The sequence below is a fragment of the Haemaphysalis longicornis genome, unplaced genomic scaffold (genome assembly GCF_048455015.1).
Source record: "Haemaphysalis longicornis isolate Haplotype H1 unplaced genomic scaffold, Haemaphysalis longicornis Haplotype H1 scaffold_1, whole genome shotgun sequence".
Lineage (NCBI taxonomy): Eukaryota > Metazoa > Arthropoda > Arachnida > Ixodida > Ixodidae > Haemaphysalis > Haemaphysalis longicornis.
The window spans coordinates 289,590,780-289,596,412 of NW_027526203.1; the positions used below are offsets into that span (position 1 = coordinate 289,590,780).

The 5,633-nt window shown below is 48.1% G+C and overlaps 1 pseudogene; it reads left to right on the top strand.

The window, feature by feature from the left end:
* The first annotated feature begins 214 nt into the window (after nucleotides 1-214).
* Nucleotides 215-4,388, top strand: LOC144159156 (condensin complex subunit 3-like; annotated as a pseudogene).
* The last annotated feature ends 1,245 nt before the right edge of the window (nucleotides 4,389-5,633 follow it).

A 5,633-nucleotide genomic window follows, 5' to 3' on the forward strand; every position in this document is an offset into this window, starting at 1 on the left:
AGAGCCTGCAGCTATCGCTCGACAAACTTGGTTTAACCGCGTTTAACCATGGTAAAAGTTATTGCTACAGATTCAGGTATGTATAGTTTTCAGACGCATTACCGCCGTCAATATTAGAGAGAAATAAAATTTGCTGATACCATTCGCCTGGTCATCCACCTTCGCACAGTGAAATGGCTTAAATAAATGGTCCTACAACTAGCGCATCTCTAGTACTACATTATATCTACGCTGGCACAGGATGGTCTGGGACGGTCGTGAACTGGTGATCGCTTATAGGTGGCGCGGCTTTCGCTCAATGATATTGTTTGCGGTAAATTCCGTAAGCTTTTTTCGTAAACCAGTTCGCCCACAACCTGCAGTGTTTATATTGCTTTAAAGCTTTAGCAAGATTTAACAGGACGGTCGTTGAATGTTGTTAGTAATTATTATTTTTGTAATTTTTAGCGCATTTCTGCCCGCGGGTGCCGCACGGAGCGAAACGATCGCCAAATTTTTCCCGCCAACGGCCAATGTTCGAACCCCTAGTCCAAACCCCCAAGTAACGGTTGCGGTCTGCGCCGTGGTGTTCTTTCGTATCACGACCGGCTTCCAACGCCAAGTTGCAACGGTTTTGTGTTTAACAGCTCAATTGTGCGTAGCCGCAGCTCGCAAGCACAAAATGAGTGTGACGTCTATGAAAACGCTGTGCGATGTCTTGAGACCGTCTTCCAGGACTGGCATAACGCATTTGAAAGGGGCCTGGAGGTGGCACGGAAATTGTTTGCCGACACCCCATTTGCCGAATCCGTCGAAGAGCTGGTGAAATACTTTCAAGTAATCCTTCCGAACACTGAAAGCAGTGAGTATGCGGAGCATCTAGAGGACTTTTTAGCCCGTTTCTTCGACTCGGCGGTCATGCCTGAAAAGACGGCGCGGCAGCTGGTGCAATTCGCAAGGGGAGCGTGCCGGACGAAAAAAAATGAGGTGCCAAGCGGCGGCAACCGTTTGCCCGAAAACAAGCTCGTGAAGCATATACTTCTTCTTGTGTTAGACTGGAGCGAGAACGGCAGTAAAGTAGTCTGCGAGAGATGTTGCATGTTCGTCGAGAAGTTGATGAGCTACTTTAATGCTGAACTCATCGGAGATGGTTTGATCGAAGAAATTGAAAGGGAACGCTGGAAAGGGTCGGTGGCCGCATCGGCAGTGTCCGCAGCATGGCCTTTGGCCCTCTGTCGAGCCTTCAGCAACCCGACGACCCGCAATGGCCGATCATTGCAGAAGTACCTTTTGCACCTTGCAAGCGACCCCTGTCCTGAAGTTCGGGCCGCGGACCTCAGATGCTTAGTCCCATCAACGGTCACACTTTCTGCTATACTAAATTGGGCAAGGGACACCAAAGAGGCAGTGCGGAAGCTCACTTTCGAGCGCATAGCGGCAGTACCGATGAAATGTATGCGAGTTAAGCCGAGGATCCAGATTTTGGATTGGGGCCTCCATGACAAGTCCCAGGGAGTTCGGCAAGTGGTGACTGACAGGCTGATTCCTGCCTGGTTCGAGTTCAACAAGGACAAGGTGACAAGCTTGGTGAGGATGCTTGATGTTGAAAAGTCTGAGAGAGTGGTGGAGGCATTGCTGAAGGCACTCTTTGAGAAGTACGATACTGACATGTTTCTAAAGGACATCAAGCAAAATCTGCTTGACCAGGACCAACTCATCTCTGAAGACAAACTCACGGTTGAGAGTGCTTTTTACTGGCGCTGACTGGTAGTGAACCTTCGCTCCCTTGGTACTGGGGAAGCAGAGGCCCACCTGGACGCCATATTCCCAGATATGACTGTGTACTGCGGCTATGCCACTGAATTTGTGCTGTCCCTCGACACAACCTTGGCACCACTTGACCAGCTTCAGCACAAGCTAGTGTCAATGCAACTGGTGAGCTTGTTCTTATCAGCTGACCTTGCTGACAACACTGGCAGAGAACGCCTCATCGAAACAGTTCGCAGACGGCTTCTTTCACCAACAGTAGGTACGCTGCTGATTGGGCGATTGGTGAAGGTGCTTCGGTACGTATACCCAAAGCCGGAGGATACACTAGGAGAGGTTGAGTCGTTGTTGTCAGACATCCATGCACCTCTCGTCGCTGCCACACAGGCATTGGCAGAGGAAGATTACCAGCAGGCCTCAGTAGATGTCCTCGTCTCAAAGGTTAAGCAGCAGCTTAACATTCACAGGGAGAAGTTTGAGAACTACATCGAACAGGAGGACTACGAGAAGGCTCAAGAGACTGAGCTGAAGATAGGGGAACTCTAGAATGAGCTTGGCAGGCTCAAGGCTGACGCAGAGATTGTGGATGTGGAGCCCAGGCGTGACAATGTCATCTCCCTCAAGTGCCTGACGCTGCTCGCAGAGGTGATGGAAGCCACACCGCTCGCACCTATCAATCCTTTTCTCCAGACTTGCGTCGAGGACCTTGTCCTTTCGGGCATCATTCAGCCGGTCTTCGCTGTTCGCAAGCAAGCGGTGAGAGTGTTGGCCTTCTGCTGCGTGCTGGACAAACACATTGCTACTCAGCACCTGAAGCTTCTTTTTGAAATCTCATTTATGGACTCTGCAGCCATCTGGAGCATTGCTTTGGCCGGGGCCCTGGATGTTCTCCTTGTCAATAGGCTAAAAGCGTGCGACAGCCTACTCCAGGACGTGTTTGCAGGAGCTGAGGAGGACGACGAGAGCCCGCTTCCGAGCAAGAAGGCCTCGGAACTCCTAGTGGAGTACCTGACCAAGTGTGCTGATGGGGAAGATGAGAAGATTCGCGCCGTGGCAGTGGAAGGGCTGGCCAAGCTTCAGCTCTTCAACCACTAACACTCCCCGGCGCTGATTCAGCACTGGATCAACCCTTGTGCCAACAGGAACACCAAGTTTCACCAGGTGGTGGGTGCCTTTCTCGGGACTTACTCAATGTCCGGCTCCAAAAACACTTTCTGTTTCGAAGAGGTCTTCATTTCAACTCTGGAAGCCGTACTGAACGCACCGCCATCAAGTCCCTTGGCCCAGCTTAACCGTAACACGATCTTGAACTTCCTCACCCAAGTCACCCTACTGAGGGCACCGGGCAACCCGCACAAGTACGCCTCCGAGGACGATCTCAATGAGCCAACGCCGCACGATCGTCTCACCGAGCTGTTCAGCCGAGAGGTGCTCAAGGATCCGCGATCAAATAATACGCTCTACTTTGCCAAGGCATTGACACTTCTCAAGCTCACCCACAGGTGCACCGTCTCCGAACTGTTGTCGGCTGTGCAGATGATGGAGGCAAGCGTAAGGGCGCACCAGACCCTAGTGCAGGTAAAGCGGTTCAAGGACAAGCTGATGACACTAGTGTCAGCGGAGCCATCAGGTGGGACGGGCTCGCCAGGCTCATCTAGCGTCATCGTCGAGAGCGCCACTTCACCTGAGAGTAGTATGCAGTGGCACTCGTCTGTGAAGAAGAGGAGGGTGGTCAACAGAGAACAAGGCAGCACCCTCGCCACAGCTCCCTGGGAAGGCATGCTAGAGCAGCAGCCAAGCTCAGAACAGTTGTTTCCGTCCAGCTTCAGCTCGTAGTCTGCTGCAGAGTTGTGCGCTTCCGTCTTGGTTTAGTGTATTTGTTGTTTTGCTGTTAACTGCTACATTCGAGTGCTTACTTGTAGGCCGTCTCAGCACCTGGAATAGGGTCACGCCAGTTTAATTTGCGCCGACAGGTCACTGCCTGCACGTCTCTCGTGTCTTAGGATTTGGTGACAGCTTTAGCTGTACGGTTAAACTGTTTTTTATGTTGCAGCTTGCACAACCAAAATACCTTATTACTTACATATTCATTCTTGAAATTTCCACTGGCAATGCAGTTAGTGTCAGTTCTACGGTTGCGTGGGATGTAAAGTTAGAGGGTCCTTGTAGGAGCACTGCAAAGGGCTTGTAGCAGCAATTCATTTGTATTTATGTGTTCATTTGCTTGTATTTGTACTGTGGGATCTTTGCAGTTGCAGCTTGTTCACAGCCACATTTTGCTGCCTTTGTGTTTTTTTTTCTATTGAAACTGCAAATATTTTGGGATAGAGGGTTTCTTTTAAGCTGATTTTTTTATTTTCCCTCCAACTCTACTGTACACCTGGCTTACTCACTTTTTTGTGTTCGTGTTTTAGCGAGTTTTGTTTGGATCTTTGCAGTTGCAGTTTGTTCACAGCTACATGTTTTGCCTTTGTGTTTTTCCTACTGAAACTGTAAATATTTTTTGGGCTAGAGGCTTTCTTTTAAGCTGAATTTTTTATTTCCGTTCCAACTCTTCTGTACACCTGGTTTACTTAGTTTTTTGTGTTCGTGTTTTAGCGAATTTTGTTTGAATACCTTGATGACAAAATGCACTGTACTCACATTGCATGCAATATATTGAATTTGATTACCTATTGGCTTTGTTTATTTCCCCTTTTTTCCTCCATCCGACACTGTGGAAATCAGCAGAGGATAGCATTACCTGATACAGTGAGTAACTGTGGATATCTTAGATAAAAGTGCAGAAAGACGACGACATATAATAAGGGCGCATGCAGGGCACACCGTCTTTTTCGTCTTTCTACATCGTCACCCGCACTTTTATCTAACATATGTCACCAACTCGCCCAACTTTTAATCGTGCTGAACTATGGATATGTTAAATATGTCACAATAAATGACAGCTTCAATCCTAATGCGACCCTGCAAAAAATCATTATAGGAACAGAAAAACCAAACTTTTTACAGTAGACACCAGCAGCCTTGGTGATGCTCTTGGAACCATTACTGACATTCGGGCTAATATTTGCTTCAAGGGGCCATGCAGACAAAATACAAGTTTGTTTTATTCGAACGAATCCATGTTCTATAGTGCCCCCAGCGCTTGTCCGGAAGCAAACTATGCTTTATTCACTGCGTAATTAGTCAATTTAGGTTAAAATGTTGATGCTCCCGCCAAATCGTGTATTTTAACGTCTGCAATGACATCATAAAAACGGGTCTTCAAGTTAAAGCACGGCCTTATTTACCGTTAATCAACCTAGATGGCGCCACCATGCCGCACTGGGCCGTTTTCTGCCTTTGTTTTGTTTTTGACAGCATTTTTACCTGGCTTGTTTTTGTTCAGGGAGAAAATAATCGTTTCGTGAAGCATGGTGCTCGCTCGACAAATATGGTCCCATAAGACGCGCCATCGCTTACGCCAATCGGCCAGTGTCGTCTGAGACAACCCCAAAGAGCCCCAGTGCTGTGCAGCTAAAACGAGCATAGTGCGCGCAGTACAAACAGCAGTACGCATCGGTATTTCCATGTTCACATGTGCTTTCGTAAGTTCCACTGTTTATCCCACCATTCTTACTGCTGTAAAAAGAATGCGCCCGAAATTTAAGTGCAAATAGCTCGTTCGGCAAGCTTATAAGCCCTGTCTAATTTGCGTTTGCTTTTGCCGACCTCACCCAATCATAGATTCTGTGACATCATAGATTCTGTTGCGCAAAATGAGCTAGTGGGTCGCATGGCCATTCCCTTTTTCCTAATTCAATAGCTTATTTGGGCGAAGTTTACGTTTAGAATGATGTCAGTATAATTCTAACGAGGCAATCCTTCGAATGAACCAAACTTGTGTT